Source organism: Lissotriton vulgaris, chromosome 1_1, assembly GCF_964263255.1.
Source record: "Lissotriton vulgaris chromosome 1_1, aLisVul1.2, whole genome shotgun sequence".
In the NCBI taxonomy this organism is placed as follows: Eukaryota; Metazoa; Chordata; class Amphibia; order Caudata; family Salamandridae; genus Lissotriton; species Lissotriton vulgaris.
In genome coordinates this window covers 1,852,846,572-1,852,866,371 of record NC_141685.1, presented here as the reverse complement: position 1 = coordinate 1,852,866,371, position 19,800 = coordinate 1,852,846,572, and positions in this window count along the sequence as shown.

The window sequence follows — 19,800 nt, the reverse complement described above, 5'->3', positions numbered from 1 at the left end:
TGAGATTGGTCGGTCAGCGTAGAGTCGCGCTGGGATAGGCTGTTCAGTGAAAGTCGCGTAGGGATTGGTTGGTTTGTCATCGGGACGTAAATAAGGAAGAGAATAGAGGAAAATCGTAGATTATCGAAAATGAAGTGTTTTAAACGTTTAAGGGCAATCTTTAAGAGAGATAGAAGAAACTTGTATGCCGGAGAAGAAGCTCCACCAGAAGGCACACCAGCTTATCATATGGCAGTGAATGTAGGCTTACACTCGATATTATGGATCTCCGAGTGGAATAAGCTAACAGAAGGGAATAAGGAACTGACGTTTCCGAGATACGGAACGTTTAAGTTGGAAGTATTGAACCAACTTAAAGCGGTAATGCTAGCAACAAGACCTCTACCGAGGCCGACACAGTTCGAAGCCCTTAGTGCATGGTTTAGAGCAGCACACAAAAAGAGCTTAAAGAGACGCCAGGAAAGAGTGAGACGATCGGTAAAAGCAGTGCAGGAAGCTAAATGGGACGATGAAGCTAAAAAGTGGAGGGTGCAAAAGATAGAAGCAGACAAACTGTTCACAATGCTAGAAGCTACGGGAGAAAAGAAACCTCTAGAAGAAGATGAGGATAGCGAGCCAGATGAGGATCTGATAGAAAGACTATTAACAGATAGACCACCTCCGTACAACAGAGAAGCAGAAAGTCCTGTACTACAATAAGGGGACGGAGCTAGATGGGGGGAATATAAATCGCTCCCAGTAACAGAGTGGGATGTCAAGAAAGGTGAGGAAATACCTCAATCTAGTCACGAACAGAGAGTAGTGGGAAGATTCGTGGTCCAGAAGGTGCCCGAAACACAGCATGCAAGGTCGTATCAAATGCCCGACGCTTTACAAGTACCTGTTACCATAGGCCCTATAGTGTCAATCTACAACCCAGAGGGGGTCCAGCAGGAGGAACAGGCACGATGGGACAGAGAAAGGGCAGAGATAGAGGGAAGGAATAATACGATCAATTCCCAGAGGCAGTTGCTAGGACCAATGAGTCGGAGTACCCCACTAGATTCCGCAACGGGTCCCTGGATAGAACAGGGGGGGTCAAAGAGGACAGATGGATTTGAGGGGACCGAAACCGAAATCCTATAAGGAATTAAGGGAGTATTTGAGAGAATGGGATGCTGCCGAAGAGACTCAGAATAAAAGATTAGAAACAGGAGCAGAATAGAGTGACCAGGATAACAGGATCCTCTCTCACTGCGGAGCTGGCGAAAGCAGCCCTGAGTGGGAGGGAGGGAGTCAAGGAAGCAGAGGAAATACTTGCCATACCGCCAGTGGCAATAGGCAAATGTGCGACGATAGGAGTGCAGGGTGTGGGGGAGTGCCTCGCGTCATCCTTAGTGAGGGAGAGCGAAGAACGCAAGAATACCGAAATAGTTTCAAGTGCACTCACCATGCCCCGGACAAAAATGTGCGACATTGGAATCACGGGAACATGGAGAGTCGCGAAGCGTCTCGCCATGCATCCGGTGATCACGGACGAAGTCAGGGGAATATGGAGAGTCGCGAAACGTCTCGCCATGCATCCGGTGATCACGAACGAGATCGCGGGAACATGGAGGACCGTGGAGGACCCTTCATTTTATTGAGCGACACCAGACAGCAAGGGATTTGCAGTGATACAGAGCAGCACGGAGGATCCTATATTGTATCTAGAGAAACCGAGCCGAAAAGACGGAATGTAGTGATGGGGAATGGATTAACGTTCCACCATACCCCAAGGGAAGATGGAAAAGCTTGGGATCTAGAAAGGTGGGAACAAAGAGATGGAAGAAGAACTCCTCATAACTCACCTGTGCTTAGACGTAGGGCGCATAGTGGAGGTGAGAGGGGTGTGAGTGAACAACCTAGGACTGACGTACTGAGAGCTGAAATAAAAGCAAGACGGCTTGATGTAACGAGTTTAAAATCAGACTTAGATGAGATAATTGACGGCACAGTGGCAATAGAAAGGTTAGAGCTGTACGAACCGGATGAAATACTGTTTTTATCTAAGGATGTGACTCGGAAAGCAAGGGCAGCTCATGAAAAATTATCCGAATTGGCAGACAAGTATATGATAGACATGTCACGGACTAAAGCTTTACAGGCCAACCATAGGCTAAATTGCACGGATCAGGATCTAGATGAGCGTAGGACGATTGGGCTAAGAGTACACATAAGGGAACTAATCATGTGTATCAGAATATGGAGGGATCTGGATAGATGGGAGGAAAGATGGTCCAAAAGGGGGTCCGTCAGAAGGAGTACACTTGCGAAGTCCCAAGATGGAGAGCTAATGCGAATGGAAGCTTTCCCTTTGCGAGAAATCGCGAACGGAAACTACGTCCATGTGCCCTGGAGTAGGGGGGATTTAGCGGCATTTACTAATTCTTTCCCCAAGTTAAGAGAGAACCCCGTGGAGTGGTACAAGCAGGTAGAGAGGTTCGTGAAGATTTCTAAGGTGCTGTGGATCGATTTGAACACCTTGTTCGATATCGTAGTACCCGGAGATTTGTGGACGGCATGCAAGCTTAGTGTCGAATGGCCCGCTTGTGAGCCTCCGAGAGATGCCAGGACGAATGGTCCATCAGATAGAGTCATGGAAAAGTACGAGAGAGTAATAGCATGGTTAAAGGAGAAAGTGCCAGTGCAAGACATAGACTGGGTTAAGATAGATCGAACAACTCAGGAGCCTAAAGAGACAGTTCACGAGTTCTACGAGAGATTGCTGAAAGCATTCAAACAGTATAGCGGGTTGGATGTCATGGATCCCAAAGACATAGGACAGTTTGTGTCGAAGTTTGTTCTAGGATTGAGACCAGACATAAGCCTAATGATTCAACAGCATTTGATTTGTTGGCAGAACAAACCGTTAGATGAGATTCTGAGGTATGCAAGGTACTGTAGCGACGAAATAGACTAAAAGGCAAAGAAACTTAAAGAAAAGCTGATGTTGGTGCAGATGCAATCAGCTGGAAAGGGTGGACAACGACAACAGGGAACAGGAACACCAGTAAAGAAACAGAATAATCAAAACAGAGATGAGGAAGAAAGACCGAGACCGAGACTAGATATCGCGACACTTAAAAAGACAACGAGGTGCCATCAGTGTAACGAGGTGGGACATTGGAGACGCGAGTGTCCCTATAATGTCGAGACGGGGGAATTAGAACAGGAGGAGGATGAGGTTCAACCCAGCATGGTAAAGGGAACAACAGTCCCGAAGGGAAAGTTTATCAAAGGGGGGAATCAGACTCCTCGAGCGCCGTTCCTCCAACCGCCTCGCATTACAAATGGAGGGAAAACCTATAGACAAATGCCATTGTTCGTAGGAGGAGAAGAATGCTACTACGTTGATCCTCTTACAGGGCAACAAGTGAATAGAGAAGAAGACTGTACTCTAGGTGCAGCCCTGGAGGTAGACCAGAAAGGACCATACGTAGAGGCCGAAGTAGCTGGATGTCCTACGACCGTTTTGGTGGATATGGGGGCCACTCGATCCACGTTGAGATCAGCGGTAGTCCCGGGTCTGCCAATGTCGGGAGAGATGATTCAAGTGGTAGGAGTCGCAAACAGGAGGATGACGAATCCTCTGACAGAACCAGTGTCAGTGAAGATAGGGAATTACAGTGATGAACATCAGTTTGTGATCTGTGATTCTAGCCCTGTGTGTCTGTTAGGAAGAGATCTGTTGTGTAAACTGAATTGTACAATACATTGCACACCTGAAGGAGTAGAAGTGCAGACCAACGACGAGGATGCTGATTTTAAGGTTGTAAACTCGCAGGAATGCGTGGAACTATATCCTACCTTGACAGTGGAGGAGCTTCCACAGGATTTGAGGGAGAAAGTGTCAGCTGAGGTGTGGGATTTTACTGGAGAAGAAATAGGATTGATCAAAGGGGTAGAGCCAGTAAAGATCATAGTAAGACCCAATGCCGAGTATCCGAGGATACCACAATATAAGTTGACACCGGAGACAATTGCAGGAATAAAGCCTGTGATCGAATCCATGATTAAACAGGGAATACTGAAGGAGATCGTGGGAAGTCCATGTAACTCCCCGATTATGGGTTTGCAGAAGCCTAGTGGAAAATACCGAATTGTCCAGGACCTTCGAAAGATTAATAATATCGTTGTTTCATGTTGTCCAGTGGTACCGAATCCATCAGTGATATTGTTTCAGATACCGTTCCAAGCTGAATGGTTCACCGTGATAGACTTATGCCAGGCTTTCTTTTCGATTCCTTTAGATGAGGAGAGCCAGTATTTGTTCGCTTTTAAGCTGGAAGATCGCGTTTTAACATGGTGTCGTATCCCTCAGGGGTATACAGAAAGCCCATCGATTTTTAACCAGCTGCTGAAGAAGAATCTTGAAAGTCTAGTACTGCCCAAGAACTCGGTTCTAGTCCAGTACATAGACGACCTCCTAGTGGCGTCAGAAACTGAGGAAGCTTGCAAAGTAGACACCATCACCTTGTTAAATCACTTGGCCGAGAACGGACACAAGGTGTCTCCAAGTAAATTGCAGTATTGTCTGACCGAAGTGCAATACTTGGGCCACAGGATTGAAAAGGGAAAACGGAAGGTGTCTCCAGACAGAATAGAGGCGATCCTGAAAATGAACGCGCCTAAAACACAAAGAGAAGTCAGGATGTTTCTAGGCATGGTCGGTTACTGTCGACAGTGGATAGCCAACTTTTCACTGAAGGCAAAACCTTTACTACAACTGACGCACAAAGGAGTGAGTGATCCGGTACCATGGGACAAAGATTGTTTGATGGCGTTTTTGCAGCTGAGGGAGGACTTATGTCGTGCCCCGGCTTTAGGAATGCCTGATTACACAAAACCATTCTTGCTTTATTGCTGCGAAAGAGAGGGATGCGCTTTAGCAGTTTTGGCCCAGATACACGGAGATGCGCGTAGGCCAGTTGCTTATTTTTCGGCTACATTAGATCCAGTAGCCGCAGCGTTGCCCGGATGTCTCAAATCCGTAGCTGCAACGGGTGTCAGCATTGAACGATGTGAAAGTGTGGTAATGGGACATCAGTTAGTGGTGTACGTACCGCATTCTGTAGAATTGTTAATGACCAGGACTAAGACTCAGCATCTGACGAATAGCAGGCTCACACGCTACGAGCAAGTCATATTGGCTGCCGAAAATGTGACCCTAAAAAGATGCTCCGTCTTGAATCCTGCAACGTTGATGCCACTTCCAAATGAGATTGATGATGAAATTTGTACAGATCATGACTGCCTTGATGTGACTGAACTATGCACCAAACCAAGACCAGATATCGTAGATGAGCCATTGACTGACCCCGATGAAATATTCTTTGTTGATGGTTCATGCGTAAGAGACGATATTGGTCAGCTGAGAGCAGCTTATGCAGTTTGTACAATTACCAGAGTTGTGGAAGCCGCCTGCCTGGAAGGAGTACATTCCGCTCAGGTAGCTGAAATTATTGCTTTGACGCGTGCCTGTTTAGCAGGTAACAAAATTCGAGTCACCATATACACCGATAGCCAGTATGGTTTCGGGGTAGTTCACGACTATGGGCAGTTATGGTCTCAAAGAGGTTACATGACCTCCTCGGGTTCTCCAATTAGGAATGGAGAATTCGTGAGATTATTGTTAGAGGCATTGCAAGGTCCGTCAGCCATAGCAGTTGTCAAATGTGCCGCGCACACGAAAAACGTAGACTTTGTGTCGCAAGGCAACCGTTATGCTGATGAGGTAGCACGTTACTGTGCAGAACAAGGTTATTCTCACACCAATGTAGAAGTGGGGGGAATACAGGAAAGAACTGAATTGACAATGTTGTTAGATACGGTAGATACATGGGATGAGTTGAAATGTGTTCAGGAAAATGCACCAGATGATGAGAAAAAGGGCTGGGAGACAGCTGGATGTACAAAAAGTGAAATGAACTTTTGGATCTCTGCAGATGGGAGAGCAGTTTTACCAAACAAACTTGTTAGTCCAATGGCAAGGAAATTGCATGGATCAGCACACATAGGTAGAGATGCTATGGTGAGAGTATTCAGACAAACGTGGTTTAATCCAAAGTTTAGAGTAGCGGCAGAAGCAGTATGTCAGCGTTGTGCGATCTGTCAGCAACTAAACGTAGGAAAGAGAACACCAGTCACACTGAGTCACATTGGGAGGTCTGAGGGGCCTTTCAATAGAATGCAGCTTGATTTCATCGAAATGCCTCAATCCAATAGACTCAGATATGTGTTAGTGATTGTCTGTATATTTTCTAGATGGGTTGAAGCTTACCCGACACGTAGGTGCGATACACTCACAGTAGCGAAATTGTTACTTAGAGAGTTGATACCGAGGTTCGGGGTGCCACCCTCTTTGGAATCGGACAGAGGAACTCATTTCAATAGCGAAGTAGTGAAGATGCTATGTTCAGCCTTAAGTATCGACCAGAAGCTCCACTGTCGTTATAGACCAGAAGCTTCAGGGATTGTAGAACAAATCAACAGTACAATCAAGTCCAGACTTGCCAAAGTTTGTTCATCGACATCCCTGAATTGGCCTGATGCACTTCCATTGGTTCTTATGAGTATACGTAGCACACCAGATAGAAGAACAGGTCTCTCTCCACACGAGGTGCTAATGGGAAGAGCTATGAGATTGCCATCGGTTCCGACTGCAGCGTTGTTGAACATCACAGACGATTTGATCTTGGACTACTGCAAGGGACTATCTGATGCCATTAATTCTGTGTCCCTCCAGGTCCAGGCTGCAGAGGTTCCATCAGCACAAGATTTGTGCCATGACCTGTGTCCGGGGGACTGGGTCCTGGTGAAGAAGCACGTCAGGAAGAACTGTCTAGACGTACGCTGGAGAGGACCGTTCCAAGTCATACTAGTTACGAACACTGCAGTAAAGTGTGGAGGTTTGCCCAACTGGATACACGCTTCACACACCCGAAGAGTGCCAACACCTCTGGAAGAAACAGCTCCTCTCTCGGATGAGAATCCAGCGGAAAGCGGAGAAGCCACAGAGGGGGAAAGCCAAGCTGTAGAGGTGATCGAAGAGGCTGAGCCGGTGTCGGAGCAGGCCGACGATGGTCAGGACACCAGTGGGACCGAAGTCGTCTCAGAAGAAGAGAGTACATGGGAGTTCGAATCAGATAACGAACAAGCTGTGAGCGATCAAGAGGCAAGTCCAAGAACGAGGAGCAGGAGGACAAGGAGCGACGAAGCCAGGTGGCCGGAGAGAAGGAGAAGGCCAAACTTAAAAGCAAATCAAGAGAGAACCCTTGTCCCGATCTCTGAAGAGTCGGATCAAGAAGAAGAAACTACAGATTCAGGATCTGAGAGTCCGAGAAGATCGAGAAGGGTACGTGTGCCCTGCAGAAGGTACGCCACCCCAGAGTGGACTTATCTAGCAGATGTCTTGGGGACAGAAATCTGGGAGAGTGAGAGAAGTGAAAGTGATCGATCTCGATCCATTTGTGGCAGTGGAGATATGGATGTTGACGCCTGGACTCGAGACTGAGGGGTTACTGACTTTCACACTTCCCATACCCCCATACCTAAGTCGGATCAAAGATCTAGTGCTAAATCGATTAGAGTTTCCGACTTTTGGTCATCAAATACCAGAACAAGAAGAAAAAGTCATTCGTTTTGAATTATTGGAACATGTTATTAAAGCTGCAGGTACGAGAATAATTGTAGATGCATAAAGACTTTTGTGTGTAAGTTATAAAGAAGAAGATAACCTAGCGCCGAGTGGAAAGAAGAGAAAAATTAGGGATTACATTTAGAGGACGGAGAAGGGTTAGGGTTGTCTATTGCTGAAATGAAAAAGACATTGTTGTGAAAAGAGACTTTTTGTTGATAAAGAGCACTTTACAGACTGAGAAAGCGAATAAAGCAAACCAAAGGCTTGCAAGGAAAACTTTTCTTCGCAAAGGAAGGAGCTACGCTGTTTGATAACATGGAGAACGGCAACCCAAACCGAAAAGCCAAATGCATAATAGGTACATTAATAGCAGTAGTAATTTTTCTTATTATTACAGTAGTTACTACATCATACATGGTAGGACATGCAGGTGAAAAAGAGACAACAGATGTAAAGCCTGTAACGACTTTGAAACCTGCTCTTGTTGGGAAGAAGGAGGAGAGCAATGTCATCCGTGAAAAGACGTTACTGGCAAATGAAGCTCGTAGATTACACGTAGACGAGTCGCAGGGAAATTTTAGGTCAAATGCATATGCCAAGTTATTGTATGAGTATAGGGATGCCATGGAGGCCAAAGAATGCTATGTTTGTATGCAATTGCCGGCTTCCGTAGATGAAGGCATCAGATATCATCCTCTCCCACTGACTTATGGGATAACATGTAGTTTACTGCTCAGTATATTTTATGGTAGAGAAGGGTTTGAGTACTACTTTTCAAATTATGATTCGGTACTGCCTGAAGTTCCGAATTATAAACAAATGAATAAGTGGGACTATTATAAAAAGGAAGACAGATTACCAAAATTCTTTCTTCCTTGGGATACACTAGATACTTCATATGCACGCAGAAATAATCTGACTTGCAAGGTGTCAGAGGTAGAGAAAAAGTTCATAGGACAAGTAGATGACCGGTACAGAAGGCAGAAGATTCTAAAAATGTCAGGACAGTGGAAAACAGATTGGACCGAAGAAGAAAAAGCACACAAAAAGAAAGGTAGCAATGGTCCAATAGCTTTGGATAGAACGCAGAAAGGAAAGTTATGTTTAACTCGAAGCAAGACGTATTATGAGAGTGTATTTGTAGGTGAAGTAAATTGCGAACATGCTTTTAGATTGGAATACTATACGAAAGATTTTATGAAAGGGATGCAAGCGATTCCTAATGTATATTTTGTATGTGGAAGAAATGCCTATGTAAAACTGCCTGACAATTGGTATGGTTCGTGTTACTTGGCAATTGTCTTCCCCAAAATATATCATGCAAAGGATTTAGCGATCATAGAAGGAAAGGCTTCGACAAGAGCGAAAAGGGAAGTAGGAGATGCAGAAGTAGTTGGAGACATTTTTGGAGCAATGTTTCCTATGTTAGGTTTAATACTTAACGATGTTAAGATCAGGAGACTAGCTACAGTTGTAGATAGATTATCTGCAAGTACTGCAAGGTCATTAATGCTAGTAGAAGGAGAGATGCAGTCGATTAGAGCAATGGTTCTTCAGAACCGACTTGCTTTAGATGTACTGCTAGCAAAAGAGGGCGGAGTCTGCAAGGCTTTGAAGGTCCAAGAATGTTGTACTTACATTCCAGACAATTCAAAACCACTTGAGAAAGTCATACAAAACATTACACAGATACATAAAGAAATCGAAGATTTATCAAAAACAAATGTTTGGGAAAAAGTAGGTCATGGAGTAGGAAAGGTTGGAAGTTGGTTTGCCAACCTTGGTAAAAGCATTGTGTGGTATATACTAAAACCTGTATTAATAGTATTGATTTGCATAATCACATTATTAGGGTTAGTGAAATTGTACAAATGGTATAGGTCGAACCGGTTACAAAGATCCATGAGAGAGCAAGAAAGGAGATTAGCTGCTTTGCAAGATCAACAGTACAAAAGTTTAAGAGCTCTCGAAACGATAAAAAGGGGGAATATTGTAACTAGTTCTGTGTAAAGGTGTTATTCAAATTGCATTTAGTGATGACTCCTAGAAGTCATCAAAGGGGGGAACTGAGAGAGCGCAATTTGAATAAAAAATATGTATGGACCATATTCACAAACATAACGCAAACGTGGAATCCATAACGTGAAGTTAACACTTGTAGCGTAAAGTTAGCAGATGTAACCAATGTAATAGGAAATGTATCTATTCTATAAAGTGTATTAGAGTTGAGAAGGCCCGTATACATAGTGGGCTAATATAGAAATGTATAGAAATGCTTAAGAATAGTAGAACGTGCAAACTGAATAGACGTGTGTAATCATGAAACAGAGAAAACGGCGAAACGTAAAGTGACGAAATGTGCAGAGAATGTATAGCACGATGTAAGCACGAGAATATAAATGTTGTATTCTATGTAGAATGTATTTGCGTATAATCATTGCTTTACTAAATTCGATTATATATAAATGTGTGTTAAAGGTTATACTGTGTAGAAGGGTTTTTGTTGGAATGTTAGAAAAGGGTTTGGTCATGTGTGATTTTAACCTAACTGACCAAGAGTTCGCAAGAGTGTAGTCCGCTGTATGTAATTTAGTGGGCTCACAGGAGTCGTGAATAGCCTTGATCTGAATGTGCGAGACAAGAGTCAAAGGTCTTGCTAGATTTAAGGTGACAATGCTGGACGAAGTTTATGGCCTAAACGTGATAAGAGACGCTTGGAATTTGAGTCTTGTTTAGAAACGACCGTTCACAGGACCAACTAAGGTTACGAATACAGTCGTAAAGAGTAGAGTTCTGCTGAGGTGATAGACTTTTGCTCCGAAAGTGTCAAATGAAATGTCGAATGAAGTCACCAGCAAGAAGACGAAGATGGCGTCTAAGGAGAAGGGTCAACTTAACGGACGACGCGAAGAGATGAAGCCATGGAAAGAGCAAAGAATGACTTCATGGGGAAAGTACGTGGTGGGTGTTGAAGGGGCGTTCCACCCATACTGTGATTGTGTATTTTAGGGACAGTACCCCGGGAAGAAGATAGCGCAGATGACTTGAACAGATGGCCTGAGAAGTCAGAGAGAAAGAACAGAGCGCGAGAGAGCAGTAGGCCGAGGACCCTTAGAGAGCGGATGGGTAGGCAGAGAGGGTACTGCTTCTCGATATAAGTTACCATTAGGGGTTAAGAGAGTTTGAACTTCTTTGGAAGTCAAACTGCTGACACCTTTTTAGGTAAGGAACTTGCGAAGTAGGGATGTCACTTAGTACAGAGTAGGGACAGAATTAACTTGTTTATTCTTTTTGTAGATGACGCAACGGGACCACATTGTGTCGATGCTTTTAATCTGCTGATTCTTGAATTGACTTTAATTGTATTCTTTTGTAGACTGAGGTTCTTTAGGGAATTTATGTTCCTTCTAGTTCTGTATACTTACTGAATCTTATCCTGAGAGGATTGTATATGTACTAAATTCTGATTTTATATTAAACTTTTAAAACTTCATCAGTCGTAAGTGGTCCTTCAGAGTTGCGTCAGTTTATGGGGTTAATTTAACCTATGCGGGGTTTGTCTTTTACTCAATGACAGAAAATAACCGATCCAAATTGATGAATGAGATTAGTATCTAGGTGATCAAAAAGGGTATCAAAATCTCATTCCCCGCACTATTATGCTTGGGCGGCAGTATTATTACATTTTAATGCATATTGAATGAATAATCAGCTGCTGTTGTGGTCACCTCTACATTAGCCAGACAGCGCCACCTTGTGCCAGACTGTTGCATGAGCCCGTGCTGATAATTAAGTGCCGGTGCAGAGCACTGAAAACCAATGGCTCAAATTAAGCACTGGGTGAATGTAATACTTGCCATGGTTTTACCTATTTTTTTAATTTATTTGCTATCGGTGCCCCCTATATATTAAGAATTACTTTCAGGTACCATATGATGCCAAGAATTGCAGATAATATTCCAAAACCGTAGTTTCGCCATTGATACGCCCTATATATCATAGGTGATTTATATGCAGGCCCACTGGAATTAGGTGGCAAAGGCGGAACAAATTATGCTGCAATGTTGACTATGAATTATTCATATATTGCTCAGCCAGTCTATGCCATACAAGAAAAAAATACTTAAAACTTCATGTTTACAGAAACATAGCCAACAATTTAAAAACATAATAGAAAAAGTTAAAACATCAAGCTCCACTGAATAAGGAATTTTGATTTTAATATTCGAGGGTAAGAAGAAGGTGAAGCAAGGCCTGATGCTTTAATTTGGCAGGAACAAGTATAATTACCTCGGATCCAGTTAAATGCTGCGATTAGCATCATAATATCTTCTTGCACTTTGAGATTCTCCAACAGTAAGTGAAGTGCTTGATAAGAGGTGCAAATGCAGAATAGCAGAACGGCCTGATACCTCAGTTTAGCAAAAACAAGTGAGTTTACCTCAAACCAAATGGAGTGCTGCAGTTACCATCATAATGCTAATGCACTTCGAGCGTGTCCACCCCTGAGCAATAAAAAGTGCAGGGTAGCGGGAGAATTACAGCAAAATAGCAGCAGGCCTGGAAGCTAAAATGTGATGAAGGAAGTACAAAAAGTGAAACATGATGAATTTGGTAAAAAGACCAATGCCACAAAATTGGGCAGGCCTATATAGAAAAATGCCTAGTGCCAAAGTGCAAAAGACTGCAAAGTGGTAGCAAGCCAATATGTTAAGGAGCGAGTATAGATGGCAGTATAATATGGGAGCAACCGTGCAGGGCCACAGAATTGTTGGTAAATCAATTTCTTAAATCCAGCATCCAAATCTGGGGCCTGTTTCAATGTCGATTTTAATTTACCACCAGGTAAAGACTCGAGGGACCTAGCACACTGAAAGCCCTGCTCCAGCCAATTTTACATTCTGATTGTGCTACTCTTCCTGCATCTCTTGTCTGCCTGCTATCACACCTATCTGCTCCCCCCGCCCCCTCTCACTTGATTCCGTATTTCGCACCCCTTTCATTTACTCTGTGCTCCCTTTCCCTAGTCCTGGATGAGCTGAGCTGTTTTCAGTGTGAGGCACCGTCAGGGGCAGGGCGCACTTCACACGTAACGGCTCTTTAATTACCTGTCTAATCGCTGCTATCCTCTTGCAGATGCAGCGATTAGGGAAAGGCAGGCAGATATTCATCAAATCCCTTGGGCCTCCTGGGCCCCCTGGGCCTCCAAACTCTGAAGCATTTGAAAGCGCGAGGCCCCCTGGCTGCGAGGCCCTGGGCCGCTGCCCACGCTGCCCATGCCTAGCGCCGGCCCTGCTCATAGATTCTAATAATGATCTTGTCTAGCCGGATAGCCTCATGAGGCCAAAAAAAAGACAGCTGCCTTTGGTTTTCAGGAAGTTCTTGAGGTTATTGAAATTACCTTTGCTATACAGATGGATGCCCAAGTATTTGTACTCTGTGCTTTGTTGAAAGCCACTCCCCATTTTAGGTGCCACTTTCACCGTTCGGGTGCCTTCTTTCTGAAGATGACAGTTTTGGATTTGGTGTTATTTATTTGAAGGCTTTTCTTGCCGATGCATAAGTGCATAGTTAATAGTTGTCAATGTGGGCCGGTTTTGGTATGGCTTAACAGCACTAATTTGTTCTCATGAAGGAGATGTGTAACGCTTTGACCTCCCAGTTTTGGGATATGGAGGTTGATGTCATCTAGGGCCTCCAACAGGTTGGCGATGTACAGATTAAATAGTAGAGGTACTAGCAAGCAGCCCTGCTTCTACCCGATACTTTTGGGATCTTATGTGAGGGTGACTAAATGCTAATTATGTGGCATGTTGCTTCACATTAGGTGATAGTATTTCTTCGTTATTTAGTTATTTTTCACCTGATAACAGCAAATGAGAAACAAGTTTAACTTAATAGGTACCTATATGGTCTGGTACCCCCTGGGCCCCTCCCACAAAAGCAGATGATCCCAAACAGGGGGTGAGTCCCTCTCCCCCACCTCCCTTCCTCCCAAGGCAGACAAGTCAGACCACACAACATGTTTTGGATCAGGGGTCGTAGACCCCCGGCCGTATCTTATTACAGATTTAAACATTAGCGAACTACTCACCCAACCATTCAGCAAGAGGCGACATGTGGAGCTCCCTGGATAAACACCTGGTTTCTTTCAAACCCCCGTAGACAAGCCATACCGTCACAGCACAAAGCCCGGACGCCCTGCTTACAAAGACCGAACCACCGATCCTATCCCCCCCTCCCCACCACCGTTCTTTCTTCTTACTATCTTTCATCCTCCTCTACCTGAGGGTAGTACTGTAGCTCGCCATAGCTAGCCCTGTCAGCATCACGCCTATTGTAACCCCAGTGGTGTTCAATGCACAGCTGTATTACCCTCACTTTATAGACACTGTACTGTAAATATAATAATCTTTCAAATAAAAATTGTAGAAATAAAATAAAATAAAATAATAATAATAATAATAATAATATTGAGTATACATTATACAATGCGCAAAAAGTTTAAGTACAGATAGGCACAGTGGTTCAAAGGCTAACCTTAACATTTTTCTAACACATCTGGATTCCTATTGTATTCTAAATGAATATGATTTCCTTTCTGCGCAACCCTTTAGAGCCTACGGCAAGGTCAATGACTGGCAGCCCAGATCCTCAATAAAACAAGGCCCTTAAACAGTATGCGCCCTTGGGCGCATGCGCGTGCGGGGTGGCCCATGGCTTACTGGAAGCGTGGCTCCCAGTGCAGCGCCCCTGTTCCCCTTCAACGTACCGGCAGTGCGCCCTTGAGCGCATGGGCGTGCGGGGTGGCCCATGGCCTACTAGAAGCGTGGCTCCCAGAGCCACCCACACACCTTCCACCTAGTGACTAAAACTGCCCCTTGGAGTTCTATGAAAGACCCTCTGTCTCCCTAACGGGCGTCCCCTTTCATCAAGGTGATGCCCTCAAAGGACCGTAAACTATGCCCACCAACCATAACCTTACCACCACAGGGCAGGGTAGTCGACCGACTATCTGGCCTCCCCCTCAGCTCTCCTATAGGTCATGTCTTGCGCATTGCCCTCCAGCCAAGCTAGCATATCTTCAATGAAAGCCTGCTTCCCTTTGACTGAGAGGTGTACCCCATATTTTGCAAAGAAACGCTCACCCCGGATATAGCCATGTGCTATGGATGCAAGCTTGGGTTGTAGTATTTCTATCTAGGACCCTAATTCGATATTCCCGATTCATGCCCTTATGTGGTTATAACAAATAGTATCCTTATAAAGGCATAAGTATCATATCCATATTTAGTAATAGCCCATGCAGTCCAAAGCACGGCAAGGCTACTCCCATAGAATCCTAGAAAGCACAACGCGTTCTTTAAACAAACCAAGCCTCCAGCAACCCGGGAATTCCCCCTGCTTTTGTTTTGATTTGCACAAGAACTCCTGGATTCCAGAAAGAACTGTTAGTTCTTAGTGGCGTCTTATGTCCAACCTTACGTCAAACCCGGCACATTTCAGGTATAAATATACCAACGTTGCCTTAAGCAAACATGCGGTGGTGGGGAGCAGAGCGACGTTCTACTTGTCAGAGAGCCCAGCTGTTGCCAGAGCCGAAGGAAGCCGCCCCTCCTTTTTGTGACGCGCTGGAGAAGCTGCCTTTTCTCACACCGAGAAATCCATCTCCGGTGTTCCCAAGTCACCCTCGCGGGTTGCTGGGAGATCGAGTCCTGAGAAGCGAGATACAAGACCTTCTTCATTCTATAACCAAGGTACGGAGCTGATTAAAACCTTGGAGAGAATTCTTGATTCCGATACTTGGCAAAAATCTAACTTAACTTAAAACTGCAACTTACTTACTCCTTCCCACGTATTAGGCTTAGGTCAGGTACACCCTGGTAGGCGTATCTTAGAAGCACCAGTTGAGTTTGTTAGTCAATGTTTTTATGTATGTATATATTTTAGCCATTTTAAAGTATCATATGGCTTAGAAACCATATCAATGCTTTTACAGTATTATTTCATAATACTACTTTTACTGTAAGCACTTTACTTTATGATAAGTATTGCAATTGTGGAAATTCATTTCTCTTGCATGAGAAAGAAGACTGCTCAATAAAATAACAACTTTTATTGAAACGCCCGTCTCTCTATTTCTCTGCACTCTGGTGAAATTAAGCATGCACGATTGACTGAGTGAAATAGCTGTCTATTGTTTTCACACGACTCTAGAGATACACTCTTTATTCTGAGGGAGCAAAGTTGTCATGTTTATGCGGTTGTCAGAAACGAATCCCTTCTTGTCTAAATCAGGACGGTTAACCCTTTCCTGAACGTTTGAGAAAGTTTCTAGTGACCTTTGAGCTAGCTGGCAAAAACTAATTAAGTCTAACATAGTCAGTAGAGACCTAGATGACCTCAGTCCTACGTCTACACGGCTGTTTATGTTATTCCAATGTGCAGAGCCTATTGGGAATATAGGAACTACACTACATGGTGCCCAACATTTGGTAAGGCGATAATCTAAAGCAAGACACTAGAGTAACTCAGTTGTGCTTTTCACACAGACCCCTTTCTCCTGTAAAAACTCCAATAGACATCTGGAGTGGGTGAAAGGTTAATATCCGCCGGAACTTAGTAGGATGAGAATCCTATGTATTAGTTTTTGGTATAGTCAACGTTGAAGGATACAGTGTTCCAAAATATTGTGCACCTAATCTTTGTTTCCTTGAAACTTGATCTGAAACAAAAAAACTTTCTTTCAATAAAATGACAGATAGTGAAGAAGAGAGAGAAAGAGAAGCCTTAGCAACTCGACTCTTAGAGGAAGACACAAGTCTCCAGTAAGGTGACCCAAATGCTATAATCATTCTGGTCAATATAGGAAAAACTATAACTCTTAAACTTATAGAAAATGGACTATCACCAAGAGGTGGTACAGTCATATTTGTGATAGAGGCACATGAGTATCGGCAGACAGAGGTATTCTATTCATGGATACATTTTCCAGCAGCACACGCTGTGACAAAAGATTTCCACTATTATAAAATAGAGGAACCTCCGGATATATACACTCCTTTCGAGGACATTGAAATCCCACTAACATACCAAGAGCACCTGCTCTGGTTTAAAGGTGCCCTAAAACATCAAAATCACATCACCAGGCACGGTCCACTAGGTAGAACAGGAGCCACGTGGCCGGTTCTAGCCAGCTACACACCACACCCAGACATTGATAAAATGTCAGACCTGGAACTTTTAGCTCAGCGAAAACTATTAATTAAAATACATAGACAACTGGTCCAATATGTCATGCGGACCTCAACAGCCCAACCAGCAATTAACATCCCACAACTGACCACTCATCAGGGGAATACAAACAAAATTACACCACAGAACATACAATCATGTCTTGATAAAACACCCATAAAACGGGAACAAATTCCATTCTGGTTAGCTCAAAAAATAACTCAAATAGAGGCAGTATTTCCTAATACTACACCTCATGAAAAACACAGAATTCTGACTATCTGCCTCTCAATGGGGGTCGCACCACATGTGGAGGACTGTGACACTTGGGGCACGGTCTTTGCTTCCATCTACACAAAAACACTTGGTGTTCCGTCTATGGCGGTCATACCAGATGTACTAATACAAATTCAGAACGAATACGGTCCAGAACATGCTTTAACTCTGGGTATGAAATTACTAAAAGACTTTAAGCAGGTCTCGGATATATTATTAGCCAACATAAAAGGAGAAGCAGCATGTGTGGCAATCCGCCAGAAATTGAAGGAGACAGATATAACAAACCAACCATTTGAACTTGCCAGAATCATAGAAAATCCTATGAAGAACTAGGAAGAGATAGTTTGGGTGGGAAACCAATAAAACCCCAACTAACTGAAAATCCTGAAAAAACATTTATTAAAAATAATCTAAATACTCCAAAAAGAGTTGGGATGGTAATAAACAATCCACTCCCAAGGAAAAACGATTCCAGTCCAGAGGAAGGTCCCCTCAACGGAGAGAAATATCTACTGGCCGAGGCGGCAAGTCTCCCCAAAGGGAACCCTCTGAAAAAAGATATAATCTTAGAGATAAGGATAAATTGAGAAAACCTGATAGATATCAAGATATTGATACACGTCCCTCTTGCTCTTTTCAGACTTCCTCACAGAAATCGTAAAGAAGAGGACGGTCAGGACACAAGGAAGAGCACGTCAAGTCCAAAGACAAAGAACGTGCTCATCAAAGTAAAAAATCACAATTTCCCAGAAAGAAGGTAGCAAATATTAAAATTAAACATGACGAGGATTCTGAGGACACAATTGAAAAATGGAGAGTGGGCCCAGACAATGCGAGACAGCGCAGCAGAAGTGACCATAGCTCGGAAGATCCTGAAGAATCTTCTGGAGACAGTGGACACGAATGAGTACATTCAGGTGGAAACTGCAGACACACAAGTTAGCGTGCCTCATAAACTATATGAAATAACATTACGTATAGAGGGAGATAAAACTAGGAAAATAAAAGGTCTCTTTTGGGAGAATCTTTCTAAAGGCTATGACATCCTGTTAGCTGAAAAAGACTGGCCACCAGAGTATGTCAGGGAGTGCCCTCATGGCGAAGAAACGATTATGCCTGCCTTCTCAAATCATAATCCAATTCATAAAAAATACACATTCGCAAGAAAATGGGCAGTGGCCCAAGCGCTTGCATTATACAATAATCATGTAGGATGGGATGAGGACTCTCCTCACCATAAAATTCAGCTAAAAAAATCAACCCACTGCACAAAGGCAGTACCCAGTTAAACACGAAGCTACAAAGCAAGTCAAGGGGTGATTGAAACATGCACCTCACAAATGAACAATCCTTTGTTTCCTGTCTCCAAGCCAGATGATTCATATCGTCTAGTTTTGGACTACAGACACTTAAACTCCTGCTGCAAAACATTTGCAGTACAAAATTCGCACAGTGCAGCACTAATGAACAACATCGTGCGCAAAAAATATAAAACGACATTAGATATCTCTATTGGATTCTTCTGTCAAAATATTGCACCTGAAAGCAGGTATTTGACCGCTTTCTCAATAATGGGGTCACAAAAACTATTTTGCCGACTCCCACAGGGATTCAAGAATAGCCCAGGATTATTCTCAGCAAGGGTAACAGAATTACTACAAATATTTGATGATGAGGCATTATCATATGTCAATGACATCTATCTTACAGACGATGACCTGGAGATTCATTTAAAAATAGTGAACACCATAATTCTTGGGTTCGCATCAGAGGGTTTCAAATTCAACTTTAAAAAGTCAAGAATTGGGGGCGTGGCTGGCGGCCGAACATGGCGGCAGCATAGAGGACTAGCTCCGGCAGGGAAGCGGCCTGTCCATCTATCCACACGGTAATCCGTGACTAATTCTTACCTCCAACGGCGGCACCGAACGCCCGAGACCGGGCGGAACTGGTAGCAGGTTCCCGGACGGAAATCGTGAACTGGACGGCGAAGTTATCGTCGAGTGCTGATCCGACCGAACCACAGGCCCACCTCCGGGCACTCTAATGGCGACTGAGGCCGACCGGAAGTGCAGCCCGCTCGGCGACCGCAGACAGGAAGTGGTCGGTGCTGGAGGACCACATTGAGTGACGGTGGGTGGACTCCCTGCCCAGAAACAAACTGCTTACCACACCCAGCGGAGGATCATAGGAAGGGTGCCCGCAGGTGGACAAGACAACCATCCGAACTTTGTCCTGCAGTCTGACCTACGAGGACCATCGGGGCGTCTCCCTCATTGCAACGAAAGCCCTCTTCACATTAAACTGAGGAACGCACCGTGACGGTGATTTCTCTTGATATCCCATCGAACCGACGACCTGTATTCTCTCCGCGACCGAACAATGGCCGGGAAAGGTGTGAAAGGCGGTACAACCCAGACTCGTATTGACCGATTCACAAACGATAGAACCGCCTCCCCTCCGGCGGATGGGAAAAATCCCCCCGTAAAACCAGGCGAGCCTGCGGGGACGAAGAAGGCGACGTTGGATGACGTTATGAAGGCACTCTTGCAGGTCCAAACGACGGTGGGCTCTATCTTGGCCGAAATCACCCTTATCCGAGCGGACTTCCACAAAATGGCTGAAAA